The 19,711-nt window shown below is 36.7% G+C and overlaps 1 pseudogene across 1 annotated transcript in view; it reads left to right on the top strand.

Moving 5' to 3' along the window:
- The first annotated feature begins 16,371 nt into the window (after nt 1-16,371).
- LOC309799152 (jupiter microtubule associated homolog 2-like) overlaps nt 16,372-19,711 on the top strand; it is a 62,222-nt pseudogene continuing 58,882 nt past the window's right edge. The window contains exon 1 of the transcript in view: nt 16,372-16,462. The product of the transcript in view is annotated as a jupiter microtubule associated homolog 2-like (transcript). The remainder of the gene's footprint in view (nt 16,463-19,711) is intronic.

Below are 19,711 nucleotides of genomic sequence, written 5' to 3'. Positions count from 1 at the left end.
CTGAACAGCCTGGCTTTTGCTCTTTTGCTTTAGATACTCCATACTGGAAGCATATTGGGTGAGCCAGCTTTCTCAGGTAAAGCCCTCCATGTTTATCTCTAACGTCATGCAGTTTAGGTGGAAGAGGTGGCCCAGCAATCTCAAATTGATGAAGTGGAGCAGGGAGAGGAATTAGGCTACCAATGTAGACTTGAGCTCGTAATATGGCTTCAGCTCAGTTTTTCCATGGAAGATCTTTGGGGATTTGTAAGGAAGTTGCCAAAGAAGTAATAAAGTAGTGCTTTATTTTCCATTTGGCTGTTATTCCTCACGTACCACTTCTTCATTTGATAGTGAGAGGAATAAATATTAGGATTTGAGATTCAGTCTCCTCAACCTCTAAAATGTATCACAAATTCATTAATAAATATTAATTTGCAAACTCTTCATGAACAGCTGGGGTTGGGAGAAGGGTTATAGTATTTCAAGGGATTCAATCAAAGAACTTAATACTTTAAGGTGGGTCTTAAACAATGAGGTGAATGGACACCAAAGAAGTGTAAGATAAATTCCCTTACTGTGTAAAAACTTGTTATTAACTGGAGACACTATAATCCCCTAATTAAAAAATCTGTTAGTTGATTGATTACACTGTGGTTAGGAAAAATGTATTTCCATGCAGTATAGCAATCAAAAAACGTACGAGAAAGTCTCTAAGCAAATACTCCACAATCATCATGCTAGGCATAACCAACAGTCTATACATACTCATTTGATGATGGCTTCATTTCTTCAGTCCTTTTTAATTCAATGCCCCCCAATTAAATGATAACCCTGCATTTCTTAATTTTCCATATATTTAAAGTTATTGCACCTATCTTCAATGACTTACAAAATATGAGCCTTTTCTATGTGTCAAGATTATCCTAATTTTTCCAACATGAAATCTTTGAGGAGAATGTGAATTATTGATTCAGTATGGATCAGAAAGAGTACCTATTGTTCAGATTTTTCTGCTACCTAGAATGTCTTCTCCTGAGCAAATTCTGCCCATGATTCAATACCCCTAGTATGAAGCCTCTCAGATCAATTTGGTGCATATTAGTTTCCCCAGTCACTACAACTATAGTACTTACAAAGTGTACGAAATAACATAGCACTTAATAGGGGTTGTTAAGTCATCATGCAGTGTTCAAACTTAAAACTTTTAGGTTTTAAACTAAAGATATGAGAGAAATAACTGGAAGATGGTATTTAAAGGGAAAAAATAACTTCTTCCTGAAATTTGATATAGATTTCAGTTGTTAAATTGTGTGATCTCATTTAGTTCTTACAGTAATATATGCAATTTTATCTTCATTTTTTAATGTGAAAAGTGCTCAGTGTCACACAGCTAGGAAATTGAAAAATCAGTGTTTAAACTGAAAGTCATAGCTGCTTCTGCTCCCCCATGGAAACTCTGAGGAACTTGCTCAGACTCTCTCAGATAGAAAGTTAAGGGACTGGATTCATACCCAAACTTTCTGCCTCTCAGTCTAGAGCATATTCCACTGTTCCGTAGCTATAAACTCATATCATATGAGGATAATATTCCTGTTTACAATTATGTTCTTTTGGGTATAGAGGAAGTGTGACATTCTTTTTTAACATGTCTTTTCTACATGCATATGTAATTTGAAATGTGTATTTCATATGTTTTAAGGTGAAGTATTTTTCTTCTTTTCTCTTTGCTTTGCTGCCCTTTCTCTGCACATTTATTCCTATCCCCCATGCCCACTTACACCCCCAACCAGGCAATTTATTTTAACTAGCTGCTATATATTCTTCCATTTATTTCTTCCTGTTCATATCATCATATTCAAATGATTAGTATTAGATCACATTTTAAAAGCACCTCTATCATCACGTGGAAAGCTAATGGGTATATTTCATTCATTCCTTTTAAGTGACTGAATAGTATTCCATACTAAGGATGGACCATAAATTGCACAGCTGGTATGCAATTTGGATTAATGCAATAATACATTAGAAGACTTCTGTATCTTTCAGGAGTAAGGTTCTCCATGCTATGTGGCTTGGTTTTGTTGTTAAAAATACCCAATGCCAACAGTTATTTTTTTTCTTATGATGGATGTGGACCCATGTTGATAAGCTAAAGCACTATAAACCTTTCATTGATATAGAAGTTGCTGTTATTTCTTGTAACTATTCAGTGAAAATCATGCCATGGATTTGAGATCCACAAAGCTCCTTGAGCCTTTTCATTTAAGTGAAAAGGATTTGAATTACTTACACTAAATAGGAGGCTTGAGCAAGCATTAAGATCAGTAGGCAATCTGAAAGTACAGAACAATTTACATAGTATTTCATTCAGACGTTATACGTCATAGGTTTGTATGGTAGCTATGATTAATATAAAATGAGAGAGTTAGTTTAGCTGCAATGGATCTCTTCTGGTGCCAATGTACCATGATTTTAATTTCAACCCCCCACTTTGAGGCATTGTAAATAATAAAATCTATAAAGTATATTACAATTTTATACACTCAAAAGGGGAAAAATAATAGGTCTCTTGCAAAAATTGTTCTTAAGAAATGTGGTTTCACTTCCTATTGGGTTGCAATTTGCCATATATCAGCATCCAAGGGCCAGGCTGCTCAACTTGAAAATGATTATTTTCTTTCTTTTCCTTAATGTATCGGAAGTGGATCTAAAAGAACCTCCAGTATGCAGGGGGGTTAATTATCCTGGCAGTCAGTTAAGTTTTGTAAGTTTTAGGTGATATGAACAGAGCCCTAAAAATGACTCCACGCTACTGCTGCCTGCTGTGAAGAAAGAGCCTTGTGCTGCCACCACTGCAAATATTGTTCAAATTACCCTAAAATTCCCCTGGTTTTCTGTGCATCTGGCTCCTGGAGAGCGACACAGCTCCAGTGAGGTCATTTATTCTGTCACTTCAGCCCACTCGGCAATCAGGACAACTATATCTTCCACTCAATCTGATGCAGGAGGCTTTTGTGCGAGACCTTCTATGACCTGAGTAAGGAAAGTAATTATTCAAAACAACACCACTTCTTGTTTCTCAAGTGCCACCCACTCCTCTGCAGAACTACCTAAATGCTCCCCAATTTGACCTTCCCACTCAGATCAATCTCTCCAATTCTCCTAAAGGAATGTGTAAATAAACAGCCACCTCTCACATCTTAGAACTTTACTTTCCAAAAGGCAAACGCGGTGTGGCCAGTCTCTCTGCAGTCAGAGTGCCTGGGCTAGAATTCCTTTTCTACCTGTAGTGAGATATGGGATCTCTTGTTAGTTATGCCCTGTGATTCAGTTTCTCATCTAGGAAATGGGGATAACGACAGGACCTACTTTGTCACGTTGTCATGACAATTATATCAACAAATATATGGAAGATAATTACTACAGTGTAACCACTTTACTGTCTACCACCTCCCAACTTACATTTCCATCTCCACCCTGCCTCATTCAAAACCTGAAGTTCCACTTTAAAGCTGGTAGGATGTTAGAGAATTTCAAATGTTCAACATTGCTGACACGCTCTTTGGAGTACTGGTGCAGCCCAGGCTCCTGCACTGCTCCGGACATATAAAATCTCTGCCCCTGCAGGGCTAAATGTCCCACAATTTGATTAAACATTTGATTAAATGTTTTTCTGTACAAAGGCACATTGATATATTTTTATTTAAGTATAAATACTATGAGCATTTATATGAACTTGAAAAATATAATCTCTTCTTTAAACAGTTACATATACCTGAAGATAATTTGGTATTCTCAACTTTCCATATATTCCTATAAAAGACCGAGAAATTCATACTGGCATCATTTGGGCACTTCATCTTCTTTGTGCAGGACAATTTGCAGTCATTTCATTTGTTCTTGCCTAATGTAAAACTATAGAAACCATGCTCCTTTAAAACATAGTCTTGATTTCTTTAAAGACAAAAGCAAATGAGCTATTTTTATACTTGAGAAAAAATAAAAAGGAATCTTCAGTAGAAAGGAAGAAATATTCTTTAATAAATTCCTCGTAGTCATATGTAAAATGCATTTGTTTTTACCTATTTTTATGCTATTTAAATTTTCTGCATTGTTTCCTGAACAATAAGATATCTTTGTTATTATATAAAGGCAATTTCTAGTTTCCATATTTAGTAAACTAGATGTTGCAAATTTTTTGAGATAAATGAACCAGGAATTCTATTAGTTACTAATTTAAGAATTCAGACATTTTATTTTATCTGTCACCATCACCTGATACCTCATCATTCTGATAAAGAATGCCTCAGAGGTCAGAAACATAGTTCTTTGTTCTTTTATGTGCTAAAGTATAAGACCTGTTTAGCATTGTGTGATTTTTTTTTCTCAAGTAGATTTACATGCATAGCTTGGATAAGCTGAATAACTCTATACAACCAAACTTTTTTTTTTCTACTTGTTGGGACAAATAGAATAGGAAGCTCACTCTTGCTCATCAAATCTCTATTTCCTTGAGACCAAGAGTATAATGCTGTTTCTTAGCATCCTTCTGTTTTCTTTTTAAATCTCAGAAAAGGTAAGTGGATTAATATATACTTTTGGACTTGGACATGATGTGATTTTATACATGGAGAATTATGTACATTCAACCTTTTTACAAAATAACTTTAAGGCACTTTACAAACATGGATAAAATATAAACTAGATATTTTAATGCAAAACACATATGAGAATTGAGTCAAAGGAGAAATAAGGGTACAGCCATAAAATGGAGTTAAAACATGAGTGCTTTATTCATTGAGGTTCTGTCCTGTTACCTGCTGCAGTGTAACCACACCACTCCAAAACCTAGTGCCTTAGAAAAATAATTTATTATTGTTTCTCACATTGTTGTTGGTTGATTGAATGCAGTAGGGTAGCTCTCATGCAGGGTTTCTCGTGAAACTGCACTCAGATGTTCACTGGGGCTACAGCCATCTGAGATGGCCATCCACTACCATTTCACAGGGGCTGCCAGCCAAACACCATTCACGGTCTCTCCTTGTCATTTGGGTTTCACACAGCATGGATTCTGGCATCTTTGTGAGAGCATGCCCAAAGCAAACATTCCAAAAGACCCTGGTAGAGGCTGAAAGGCTTCTTACCACCTGGCCTCTGAAGGCATAATGTTTACTTCTACCAAAGTAGTCACAAACCCCACCCAGATTTATGGGGTTGGAGAAATAAATCCACCTTTTAATGGAGTGACAAAGTCACATGCATAAAAGCATATGGAATTGGGAAATATTATTGAGGTCATTTTAGAAAAATATAATCTGCCGTAAGTTTTATGCTCTTGCTAATGACTATGTATCCTTTCATTAGACAAAGTAAAGAACTCAATAGGACTGTTTCCTGAAGTGTCCTTGAATATAGTCCAATGAAGTCACACCAAAGAATAATTCAGTGAAAACAATAAAAGCCATAAAAGCCCCAAATTATATGATCCAGGTAACTATGTTTTGCTATTATATCTGAATCCAGAGCTAGCTTTAAAAATCCATGTCTATATCAGTATTTCCCATACTGTATCCTAGTATTCCAAACACCAGTATTCTGATTAAAGTTAATAAGGCCTATTTGAAAAAATAATATAGGTATTCCATAAGTAAAAAAATTTTTGAGAAATCCTGCATAGTTTACCCATAACCACTGCCCAACTCTACCACTGACTGAGTCAGCCTGTCAGTTCTTTTAGTACATAAAATATTTTAAGAATTACTGCTGTTTTGATCAGCTCAGTGGTTTGTGACCACCTAGAGGGGTGGGATAGCGAGGGTGGGAGAGAGATGCAAGAGGGAGGAGATATGGGGATATATGTATATGTATAGCTGATTCACTTTGTTATAAAGCAGAAACGAACACACCATTGTAAAGCAATTATACTCCAATAAAGATGTTAAAAAAATAATTACTGCTGTTTTAAAAAACACGCAAACAAAAATGTTGATGCTAGCCTAACGTAATTTTGCTATACCTTTTTATACTCAGAACCCTTCTTTCTTCCCCTTGAGTACTCTAACCAAGATCTGAGAGTCCACACAGAACATAGATCAGGAAGTACTGATGTGATACAGTACAGAGTTTCCGCATCCTTCCACTGTCACTCATCCATAATTATTGACTCCGTCAGTAGCGTTGGTCAGAAATATTGAGTAACACTCTGTTTGACAATAAACTCTAAGTCAAGTACCTGTCAGTTGTGAAATGAAATTCCTTTGCATTCAATTAATTCAGGAATGTAGTTAATAATTTTTCTGTGAAAACAACAACAAAAGAGGACACAGTTGCTTTATTAAGTAGCAAACCAAGGACACACCTCCCTCATACAACATAACAAATGATTGGGTGATGGAGAGCCCAGACAACTCCCTATCGTGGCATAATGAGAGTAATTTAGTTAAAGTTCTCCCTGGCCAATATACAGGCAAATATCAAGCTAAATGAACTTTACAAATACATTGATCTTAATATTAAACTTCAAGGTTATTAGTGTAAAATCCAAAGTCAGTGTGAAAATCTACTGTTTTTCTTTCATTCACTTGATAACTTTCAAAGCAGCTTCAAGTTTAGAACATACTTGCAAATATTTAGCTCTCAAAAAAAACTATTATCCTAAAATTTAGATGAACATATTTTCGTTTTGTAAAATGGCACATAAATTATTTTGTATTACAATTATTATTCTATATTTAATCATTGTGTAACTAGTAAGAATGTAGCATTTTCTAAACAAATGTGAATTCATTAATATTTAGTAAGTGAATGCATAATCAAGTAATTTTTTATTGAAGTATAGTTGATTTACAGTGGTGTGTTAATTTCTGCTGTACAGCAAAGTGATTCGGCTATACATATACATGCATTCTTTTCTTATATTCTTTTCCATTATGGTTTATCATAGGATAATGAATATAGTTCCCTGTGCTATACAGTAAGAACTTGTTGTTTACCCATATTGAAGTATTTTTAAGGTTATATAATGGTATCCAGTTCTGGCTCTGCTCTAGGAAGTTGATACTATTTACAGAATAATATTTCTACATAGTGCTCTGACTAGAAATAAGAGAAGACAAATATTTAATATCAGAAAAATTAGGAAGCAAGTTTACATATACAAGGAATCAACTTCAAAAGTTTGGTATATTTAGTGAGACCAAACTTAAACTACATCCTATTTTCTCTGTGACAACCTGATTCAGAAAGCTATGACCTAAAACATATTGTACACTAAGACTGTATTTCATCTCACCCAGATCTAGTTGTGGAACTTTTGCACAACAAAATGACAGATTCAAAAATAAAATGGTGCTACCCATGACATTAAAGAACTTTTGAGTCTCTGATTTACTATGACAGTGTACAAAAGAGAAAGGGAAATAATGAAGTTGTGTTTAAGGAAAAATGAATTTATGAATTAGTGAGGAAGTTAAAGACATTTTTAAAGGAAAGTAGTTTGCAGGGATGCCTCCCCTGAAGCTACACAAAATTGAAAATCATCTACCGAATCTGAAAACAGCATTCAATGATATCTTCTTGTCTACCTTTTTAATGGATGATTTGTATGCAACACTTCCAAGTACAATGAGAGTATTACAGACTACTGAATCAGACATAATCACCCGATGACCCAGCAGGGGAAGCTTGAGATAATAGGGAAAGGCTGAAAAATCCCATGTTCAAAAAGTGTTTTTCTCTGAAACCACAGAAGCAACACAGCCTGTGAACACTGAACACATCATTACGAAGCCCTTAGCCGTAGCCTATACCTCTCATTTTTAAAGGGAAAATAACCACGACTAAAAATTAACCTGCTTCCTTTAGCACTCTGTCTCCAATAAGCTAAATCTCAAAGTGAGTGATAATTGCCTTTTGGTGGCACTACAGGCACTAATATGCTTGAAATGAAGACAGATATCTTGGTTTTAGTTAAATTCGTTTTCAAGAGGTGACACTCCAAAAGTATTGTATGCTAATGGAAACGAATAAGGAGACCTGTATACAGTAACCTGATCACTGAAAAACAAACACACAAAGAAATAATACCAGTTTATAAGCGAGAAATGATAGCTAAATTTAAAGAATCACCTCCTTTATTGAAAGAACACCTCCATGGGGATTCCCAAAGCCATAGTCTCAGTCTAATAATGAGAAAAACATAGTCACAACCCAAGTGAAAGACATTCTACAAAAATGCCTCAAAACTGTCAAAGGCATCAAAAACATGGAAAATTTGAGAACTTATCATAGTCACTGGAGCTAAGGAGACAATAACTAAATATAGTGTGGTGCCCTCAATGGAATTCTAGAACAGAAAAAGGATATTAGATAAAAACTAAGGAAATCTGAATAAATTAAAAACTTTACTTAATAATAATGCACCAGTGTTTGTTCATTGATTGTGACAAATGTACTAGGCTTGGGTATACAGGAACTCTGTACTAGCTTCACAATTTTTCTGTAAATCTAAAATTTTTCTTCTAAAATAGAAAATATTATTTTAAACATTTAATATTTTTTAAAAATTCACCTTGAAATATAATTCAATTCTCATGTCAGAAAGTGAAATTATATTTGCAAGTGGAAAAGATTTGTTTTGCATTCTTTATTTATAAGCTGTACACACCATGCAATCTCTGTTTACTTTCAAATACACAGCATTACTTGGTACTGATAAAGTTCTGCACCATCACTCAAATAACATATGAAAACAGGAGATAACCTCCGTGTTTGACCTGAAATAAAAGTGACCACATTAACACCTACCTAACAGCATATGTAATTGCCCTGGCTGACTAATAATCTCTTTAAGGTTTTGACCCTGACAACAAACACTAAATTAAAATGCTTGAGTACAACAAGGGTGGCCTCTGGCTCTGGAGCATGGAATCAAAAAATGCTGGACATTTTCTAAGGTCAGAAAAAGGGTGAAGACCCAAGCTGATAGAATGAACAATCCAAAGAAGGGCAAGGTGGTAAAACAACTTCTGAGGCAATAGGATTTCAAAAGAGAAAAAAGGAAATTATAGTAGATGCATTTGGGAGTCATGATACAAAATAAAGGCTTTATACAGGGTGCTTTAGTGTCACCTGCCCTCGTATTTGGAAGGCACCATCAATGATGAGGAGTCTGAGCAAACTAGGACAACAGTTTTTATATTCCTTAGCTTTCAGAGTCTAAGCTTGAGACCTGAATAGGAATTGTCTAAGTTAAGGTATCAGGTATAGCAACTTTGAGAACTGAAAGAATGAAGCCCTTAATAATTAAGTAATCCTATGTGAGAATGCCCCCATTAAACCCTTGGCAAAGAAGCCCCACACCAAGAGGACCATCAATAAAGGAAACTGTCGAGAGAGGAAACTGACATACCAGTGTCTCTGCCCTTCCTACGGAGACCCACTGAAATCTTTCTAACTTCCTTCCTTCAGGCTATTCAAATCTGTTTTTCTGATTCATCTCATTGACTTCTCATTTCTCACCTTTGGACTTATCATGGTATTAACTTCACACCCATTTCTGGCTCCTTGCCCTATAGTATGAGTCTATTCTGATCCAATATCCAGTTGTGTTCCCCAATCTTCAGAAAGATTCAGTCTGGGCTGAACCATTCCTCTTTGTAGCCCCACATAGAATCCAAGACACCAGCCCAGTATATATACCTCTCAGGGACTTTACCCTATAACATACTCCTTTGATACAGCTGAAACATTTTAATCTACTCTAGTTTCATCTCAAGAATTTTTATGTGTATATGATTTGATAGTGTACAAAAGCACTTCCACATATATTTATTCATCTGATTCTTCCACAAACTCAATGAAATCATCAAATAACAGTTTCCCAATGTTAAAAGTAAATTCTAGGAATGTTACTTGCTCTAAATGCCATAGCTAGTGACTGGGGTTTTGAGTACTAAACCAAAAGTACACACATCAGGTACAACACATTCTGTTAGTGTGGTTTATGACCTATGATTGACAAGACTAGAGTGAAAAATCTAAGATCACAAATATGCCAAATAAAAATAAATTTTTTCCAATGCTATTTTTGAAAATTACATCTCTATACTAACCACCAACACTTGAAAATCCCTCAAAATAAGCCTCTTTCCTCAGCTGTCCCTCACTACAAACTATAGTCATGTTCTGGAATTATTTGGGGGATTAATCATTTATAGGAAGCAAGAATTTATAATTAACCCTTAACTATAATTGGTCACACAATTATTCTATTTATCTTCCACCATTTCTACATGCTCTTCATGTTTTCTACCAGACTCTCTCGTTACTACATCATGGGATTGTTACTCACTCTAAGTCATCTGAAACACAGTTATGATAACAGATTTACCATTTGGGGTATGTAACTTTCAAACAGAATATATTTTAACACCCTCCTATTATTCCTTATCTAAAGCTAAACTTAGCAGAACATTCAAGACCCCAATAAATTACCCAGCTTTGAAATTCATCTCTATTGCCTTCCATACATTTCAGTCATCAATTTCTTATTATCCCAAGTAGGTGCTGATCACTAAACTCTCTATCCCTGGATTTTATTTTACATTTCTCTCCCTTAATTAATATCTTTCAGTGACTTTAAGATCTCAGAATCCACCTCTTTTAAAGAATGTACATGATCGTCATTATATTATCAGTTAAATCCGTCTCTGATAGTATTATTTTCAGACTATGTTTTTCATCTGGAGTAATGGTGTTTCAGATGTCAGGGGGAAAATATGTTCTCTATCCTCTGCCAAAACCCACGCTGGGCACTGAGAGCATGGATTATGCTCTAGTTATTTATTGCTTCATAACAAACCAACCAAACTTAGTAGTATAAAACAACTGAGGTGTGTCTGTTTGTTTGTTTGTTTTTTGTTTTGTGCCACCTAATTTAGGGTCAGAAATTCTACCAGGACACAGTGGTGTGGCTTATCTTTTCCCTTTTATGTCTAGAGCCTCCTCTGTGAGTGACACAAACGGCTGGGAGCTGAAACAGCTGGGGTTATAGGATACACTTCCAAGACAGTTAATTTACTTGCATGGCTGGTGCCTGGACTGGGATGACTCAAAAGCCAAGCTTAGCTAGGACTGCCGATCAGAACATCTACATGCAGCCAAGCCAGTGTGGCTTCTGGGCTCTAAGACAGACCACCCCAAGCAGAAGCATTCCAAGAGACCATGGCAGAAAATGCAATACTGCTTTTAACCTGGCTTCAGAAGCCCTGCAGCATCACTTCTGCCATCTTCTGTTAGCTACAGTCCAGATTTGGGGGAGAGGGAAAGAGTTAGACTTCACCTCTTGATCAGAAAGTGATAAGATCATATTGAAGAAAACACATGGGATAGAAGATTTGTTGCTGTCATCTTTGTAGGATACAGTCTTAAAAATGATCATAAGGCAAAAATAAATTTTGTTAGGATGATGTTCTATGTCGATATGTGCTGCTTACCTCATTGTTTCCAATCTAGAAAACATAATCTCCACTATTAGGTCATAATTGTAGTCATGTTGAATGGCCAACATCACTTTCTTTCTGAGAATTCTCCCTTCAATACCTGTAATCTTGCAGTGCTATTACATGGGGTGCCCAGCACACCCTGGCCACTGAAGGTGAGGGAGTCAGGGAGGGAAGGGATATGACCAAAATCAAACTAATCATAAAACCCAACTTTGCAAATCATTCACGGGAACTACATGCCTTGTTGGACCAATCGGTCTTTTCTGAAGACAAACATTAGAGAGAGAATATCTATGTCCTCTAGTTCTATTAAGCTGGAAACATGGAGAATTGGACCCACTAGAAACCTCCTTAGCAACCACATGTGAAAAGCTCATCTGGAGTAGAAAAAATACAAACTGATACACAGCAAGAAGCAGAGTCATGGGGTGAAGATAAAGGCCTGATACCATCATTAGAGCCTGGGATTTTAATGTGCATGAATCTAGATCCAACCTTGACTTCCAGGTTACACAAGTTTTTTACTCATGGTATTTAAATTGAGTTTCCAGTACCTGTGCTGAAAAAGCCCTGCTGATTTGAGTAAAGTCCACCTACTCTGTCACCTATGTATAAGAATACTTGAAAGAAAATCTTTAACAAGGAATAAAATTCAATCGAAAAAGTTAATGTGAAAAGAAACATATAGAACAAAAGAAATTCTTATATACATGACCAAGGCACAAATTAACAAAGCAACTTTGAGTACAACAACATGAATTACAATGTCAATTTGCTCACTTAGAAACTGGTAAGAAAAAAAAAAAGTTTTTTTTTTCACGAGGAAAACCGAAAGAAAATCTTTGTATTTTTTGAATCAATTAAACCTGGTTACTTTTTACTTATGCATGTCACAGATCTATTGTTCATTTTCTGTATACCTGGTAGAAATCTCACTCCATAGCATTTGGTGCTAGAAGAACCAAAATTTGCTTTAGTGCCTTCATTATTAAGTCTTTTTAATTGCTTGCTCTCAAATGATCAGTTGACTTTCATTACTAGTCAATGGTAGTTATAATATTGAACAATATGTACACATTCCTTTATACTTCTATGTATGTTTTGCATTCACTCAGGATGCTCTGTAGAATAATTTCTCTTCATTTTTTAAATTCTTCTTCATTCTAACCTGAGTCATCTTGCAACAGATATTTAGTGAGGACATACCATATGCCAGCTACTGTGTTAAACACTGAAGATACAAAGTTGTGCAGGATAAATTCCTTACCATCCAGTCTAGAGGTGGGAATTATGCTGCTTCAGTAAAACTGAACTCCAGATCAAATCATGAATGTCCTTGTTTCCATGCTTCTATTTAAGCCATTTTCTCTGCCTTAAATGCCTTTTTCTCCCTATTTCTTTTCCATGAGCTAAGTCCTCTACTTCATTCAAAGAACTCTCTAGTTTCTGGACTTGAATCAGATCGAGATTTTTTTGTTTGTTTTTGAGGTTATGAAGAAAGATTTTTTAAATCCCCTTTCTTTTTTTTTCTTTTTTCTTTTTTTTTTTTTTTTTTTTTTTGCGGTACACGGACCTCTCACTGTTGTGGCCTCTCCTATTGTGGAGCACAGGCTCCGGACGTGCAGGCTCAGCAGCCATGGCTCACGGGCCCAGCTGCTCCGCGGCATGTGGGTTCTTCCCGGACCAGGGCACGAACACATGTCCCCTGCATCGGCGGGCGGACTCTCAACCACGGCGCCACCATGGAAGCCCAAAAAATCCCCCTTTTTTAATTAAAAAGAATCACTCAATGATTAAAATTCATACAGAAAAGAAGTTTCCCGTTTACCAAATATGTGATATTTTCTGGATAATATTGCTAATCATCACCCTTGTAGCAATCATTTAGGGAATTTCCTGTTTAACGATTGCTTATTCAGTTTCACATTGTCTTTACAACAATGAGCACCAATTATGTGTCTAGAACTGGGCTGGGCACTATGTCACAATGCACAGTGGTATATGGCCCTACCACACAGGAGGACAGTGCTAGCCAATATGACACAAAGAAGCCAATTAGAGAACAAAGTATTGTGTAAAAAAACACATGAAATAAACAACCTGAATAATAAGTCATAGATAATAGGACAGTACTTATAATGTTCAAAAAGATGACAAAAAGGGAAAATCAACATAGGACAAAATCCTTGAAGAGGCTGGATAAAGGTGATAGCACATGATTCTTATAGAATGAGTGAGCTGTAGCTAAATGAGTAAGGTGTCAATAGAGGGAAGGTGCATGGCTTTTGCGGAATAAGCATTACGGACTAGGGTGTAGAGGTGGGACCATGCACAGTATGTGGAAGCACTTGAAGGAAACTGGTCTCACTATGGCAGTGAGCACACATTAGAGTAGTCAGCAATAAAATTGAAAAGTTAGGGAAGCATCCTGTTATCAGGGAAACCGAAATCCAGAGAGAGAAAGTTTAAACATTTTTATGGTCATAACAGAGAGTCACTTTAGGTTCTTGAGCTGGAAAGTTACAGGTGCCCTCAGCCAGAGGCTGTGGCTCAGGAAGCAAAGATGGACAATTCTTGGCACTGAGCTGATAACTAACTGGGTCAGAGTGGGTACGCAGCCCAGGGATAGAGAATCTGCCCACTGTGAATGATGACGATTATTATTAGTTAAGGCAAACAGACTGACTGCATAAAGGACTCTTCAGGGGAGAGAAAGAGTTAGAAAGAGGAAACTTGTAGTCAGAAGCATATCATGAAACCATATAGTCCATATGGGAGACCAAGAGAGAAGACAATTGCCTCCAATAACCTCCTTGTATGTAAGGTGATCAGAGCAAAACTCCATTCTTTGGTTCTAGAAGCCTAACTAACACATTGGCCTCACGAAAGTGATACTTTAGGAAGATTTATCAAGCAGCACTGCTGAATCTTGAAGCTAGGTAACAGAAAAGCAAAGGGAACCACTAGGAATATATTGCAATATGTAAGCAAGCTGGACTTGGGAGCACGAGGGCTAGAGACTGAGGTCATGGAGATGAGCATAGGAATAAAGAAACACAGGGCTTCCCTGGTGATGCAGTGGTTGAGAGTCTGCCTGCCGATGCAGGGGACACGGGTTCGTGCCCTGATCCAGGAAGTAAAAAATTTTGCTTTTACAATTTACTTTTATATTATAAAATTTACTTTTATATTATAATTTGCTTTCATACTTTATAGCTTCCTTTTACATTATAATTATTATTTGTTTTCTTCCCCTAAATCCTCATCTAATGTGAATTCCACAAAATCAAGGATCTTTGATGCATTTTAAGTATCTAGAATAGTGCTTGGCACACACTAAGCACATAATAATTCAATAATTTAATTTGTCCAACCAATATTGGAATGTTTCTATGTGCCAGGTAGTTAAGCAAACAGATCAAGCCGCTGTTCTCATGGAACTCATATGATAGTGATGAATACAGGTAACAGCCAATAAATACATAATATAATGTCAAGTGCTGATAAAGTGCTTAGAAGAAAATAGAACATAAAAGAGGGAGAATCCCAGAGGTACTATATTAGAGAGGGTGGTCAGGTCTTTGAGATGGGCTTTGAGCAGAATCCTGAAGGAAATGAGAGAATGAAAATGTAAAGACTCTGAAGCCAAGTTTCTAGGGCTTGAATTTGGCTGTGCTATTGATTCAGTGTGTGACATTGATTAAGAAACCTTTCCATGAATTAGTTTCCTTCATCTGTATAACGGGGATAAAAACAGTATCTTTTTCAGAGGTTTGACACTGAGTATTAATTTATAGGTAAAGTCCACAGAACCGTACCCAAACACAATAATTACTCTATGATTGGCTATTACTATTACTATCTTGAGGTGGAGAATTCCAGAAGAGGATTTGCAATGGTAGCATGTTTGGTAGGTCCAAGGAACAGCAAGGAGACTTAGTATGAATGGTTGGAGGAGCCAGCGGTATACTGGAAGAAAATAAGATTTGGGAAATATCCATGGGCCAAATCATGGGTTTGTACTCATGAAGGTGACAGAGAAGAGCACAAGAAGTCCAAAATACCATGTTCCCCCACTGAATGGATGGAGGGAGACATTCTTCTGTAGGAGAGGACAAATTTTATATGCTGATGAATGTAGGGATGAGAAGAAAAAAATTTGATGACACTCAAATTGCTGGGATCCCCAGAGATAGTTGGGTTTCTCTCCTTACCAAGAGTGATGCTCTTTCCATTTGAGGACCACCTCATAACCGTTCCAATAAGTCCACCTTTGTTATTTTCATGGAATGAGAGGGCAGTTTCTGTTTGTCTGAGTTGGGTTTCTATCATTTGCAACCAATAGTGTCCAGAATAGTACACCTCCTAGTGGCCATACAAAATAGGTACCGCTATTATTGTTTACTTTAAAAACAAAGAAAAGGAAGTGCAAAAAGTATTTAAAAAATCTACTAAATGGATTAACAAAGAACTGAAATCACAATGGTCTTATTTCTTCATATTTCTCTTAAATATCTACCTGCATTGAGGTTAGGAAATATAGACGTTGCTCCAGACTGCCTGGGTTCTTAGCTTTTTCATTTAAAATTCTGCTTTGTCATAAATAATTTCCTCATTTACAAAACCAATCTAACAGTAGTGCATACCTTAGTGGGTTGTTGCAGTGTTTAGAAGTATAAACAAATGTAAAGCACTTAGAACAGTGCCCAGCATATGGTAAACTGTCAATCATATGTTGCTGTTTTTATTGTTGGTGTTAGTAGTAGTCGTAGTAGTAGTAGTTCTGAGTTGGCTGGGTCAGAGCTCCATACAAGTATGTCTTATTTTTCTTAGTTTTTTATTGTTATGATTGGCCTATGAATCAATTTCACCATTCCTTCCAGAGATGGCAGCACCAAACTCACAGCAGATCTATAACTATCCCACTTCCGGCTCTCCTCCTGTAGAGCTGCCCATTTTCTATCTTGATATTGACTGTATCCTCCTCCCTTGTGTTCCCCTTGAAGAGAATTTATAATTGTTCAAAGTCCAGTATTTAGTCCTTCTCATTTCACTTTACGTTCCTTATCTGGACAATCTCACCACCTGCCCAGCATCAACTATCATGTTGCTTTAGATGAATCCCTAAATCTATAACTATTGTTGTATTAGTTTCCCATCACTACTCTAATAAATTACTACAAACTTAGTGGCTTAAAACAACAGAGATTTATTATCTTAGAGTATTGGAGTCAGAAGTCCAAAATGGGTTGACAGAGCTGCATTCCTTTTGTAGGGTCTAGAGGAAAATTTGTTTCCTTGCCTTTTCCAGCTTCTAGAGGCCATCTGCTTTCCTTGGTTCACAACCCCTTCCTCCACCTTGAAAGCTGGCACTTGTGCATCTTCCAATCTTTTTCTGACTCCAAGACCTCTGCTTGCTTCCATCATCACATCTGCTTTCCTTCCCATACAGAATTTTGTGATTAATTTGGGCACACTCAGAAATTCCAGGATAATCTCCCATCTCAAGATTTTAACTTAATCACACCTGCAAAATCCTTTTCTATGTAAGAACACATATCCAAATATTCTGGGTATTGAGACATGGACATCTTGGGGTGGGGACTACTGTTCTGTCTACCACACTAGTTTTGATTTTCCCCCAAATGTTATATTTACATAAAATTGCCCAATCTTCTGCTTCCAAAAGTTCCAACTCTACTTAAAAAAATATATTAAAATGTAATAATTTCTCAACACATGTTTAAGGAACCTACTCCCTCTATTTCGACTAATATTGCATAATCATTATTCCAGTCATCCTGAGCAGAAAACACAATGAAAGGGTAAGATGTTATTCAAAATGTGGTCACTGGGGGGAATTCTGGCTTGAGTATTCAGCTAAGAAACCTGTAGCCAATCTCTCTTAACAGCAATACATCTCAGATCCTCACCTAAATATAGGGATGATAATGATAACTACTTAATAGATTCCTTTTGAGAACTAAATAAGATAATTAATGAACAGAGCATATCACATCGTAAGTACTCAATAAATGTTAGCTAGTTCCATCATCCCCTGTATTAGTCGAGACAGTCTAGGTTTGCTGTAGTAACAAATAAATCTAAAATTTCAGCGGTTTACAGGCACAGAGGTTTCTTTGTCATTCACAGATCATGCCTCTCATGGATCAACAGGCTCTCTGCTCTGCGTAAGAGTTCAAGAACCAGGCTGAAAGAGAAGACACCTTTTCAGACACTGCAAGTTGCAATGATAAGAGGAAAAGAGAGAGCTCTGGAGGTTCATACATTGGTGATTAAGTACTTCAGGCAAGAAATTACACACTTCATTTCCATGTACAACTTATTGTCTCAAATTAACCACATGACCCCATCCAACTACAGGAAGACACAAAGTGCACTTAATGTGTTTGGAAACAGAAAGAACTGGAATATTTTGATTAATAACACTAATAATAGCCACATCACCAAATTCAAACTATTTGAGCCATTTTTAGATTACTTTTGACATTACTTTTATATCCAGGCCCTATTTTCACTTCAACTGCCATTTTTGGAGTTATGCTTTAAATGATAGTTTGCTTGGACTGTGGCAATAATCTTACTGGTTTCACAAAAGTGGTTTCACTTCCAATCTCTCATATCTTTAATGCATACTTCAAAGCGATGGTATTGTCCTAATCATATCACTTCCTCCTCCAAAAGCTTTTGACAAAAGGCAGCTTAATATAATAGTTAATAATTCTGGCCCTGGAGTCAGATCTAGATTCAGGCAGATATGCTATCAGCCAGATAGGTGACTTTGGGAATATTACTTCAACTCTCTACTAAGCCTCAGCTAGGTTTTGAGGATTAAGTAAGATAATGTTTGTAAATTGCATATTTACCTATTATTAAATTTGATAACCATAGTTCAATAAATGTTAACTCTCATTTTCTCCACTGCCTAAAGAATAAAGTACAAAATCCTTACCATGACATTCAAGCCTTTTGTAGCCTGACATCGACTTAATTTCAGTCTTGTTTCCTCTGTTTCATGTTCCCCATGAACTTTATATTACAGCTCTACCATGCTGTATTCTATCAGTACAGCATAAACTCTCTTACAGTTATGTCTTTTGACAGACTGACCCAATATCCAGAAATGCCCATTCCCTCTTTGTCCTATAGAAAGCTCCCCCCGTAGTCCAAAGCCTGTCTCAAACACTAGACTCCTCCATGAAGCCTTCAATAATTATCTAGTCAGAGTGAATGACTTTCTTCCCTTCTTCCTGGTACATTTAGTAGAGCACTTTTCTCCGGCTCCTTGGATTGTGGTCTTAGGTTTGCATCCCTACTAGATTCTAAGGCCCTTGATTCAATTCATCACATATGGACCGAGGTGCTACTATGTACCCAGAACTGGGCAAAGAACTGTGGACATATTAATTAATACAACAGATGTGGATCCAGTCCTCTTGGGCTATGTTTTCCTCTGGGGTCCCTTGTGCATGAGTGTTTGTCGAACTGAATTATTTTCTTACACGAGGCAGACTGGGGAATCTTTACATTATTCCAGACTCCCTCCTCTGGATTCTCTCCAGGTTCCATGTATCTGCTTAAATTGCTTTGGTCAGCTCTAAACAGGAGGCTCTTTAAAAAGCTTTACAAATACTGAAAACTCTGAGAGGCTTAACTCATGTTTCCTATAGTTACACTCCTGTTTATGTCCCAGAATCAAACTTTACTTCATGAACAGCAGGACTATATGGTGGCTGTTTTGCTATACATTAAAATATGTGTTGGGGAAGGACCAGATTTTCAGCCTGTATAGCTATAAACATTTTCTCCAAATTGCCTACAATGTGATCCACCCCACAAAGAATATATACAAAAACAAAGCCTTGAAACAAGGTATTTTCCCAACTTGGAATAAAATATAAACTACCTAGCAACTCTCCAACACTTCTTTTTTTAAATTAGCTAATTCAGTGTGCCAAGAAAATGTATCCCCCAGTCCCAAGAGATGGCTTCTCTGTGAAGTCTTGCCTGTTCACCTGTGTTCCTGGCAGAAAATTTGACTTGATCGTTTGTATTCCCAAGAGATGAAGATAGCGAAGTGGGGAGAAAGGCCTCATTTTCAGGAGCCTGACGATCCTGGGTTCAAATGATGTCACTTAATAAAGTATACACATTAGCCATCTAACATAATCTCCCTGAGCCTTAATTGTCTCCTTGGTAAAATT

Source organism: Mesoplodon mirus (assembly GCF_964341445.2).
Source record: "Mesoplodon mirus genome assembly, chromosome: 3".
NCBI classification, from domain to species: Eukaryota; Metazoa; Chordata; class Mammalia; order Artiodactyla; family Ziphiidae; genus Mesoplodon; species Mesoplodon mirus.
This window is presented reverse-complemented; position numbering and strand designations above follow the sequence as displayed.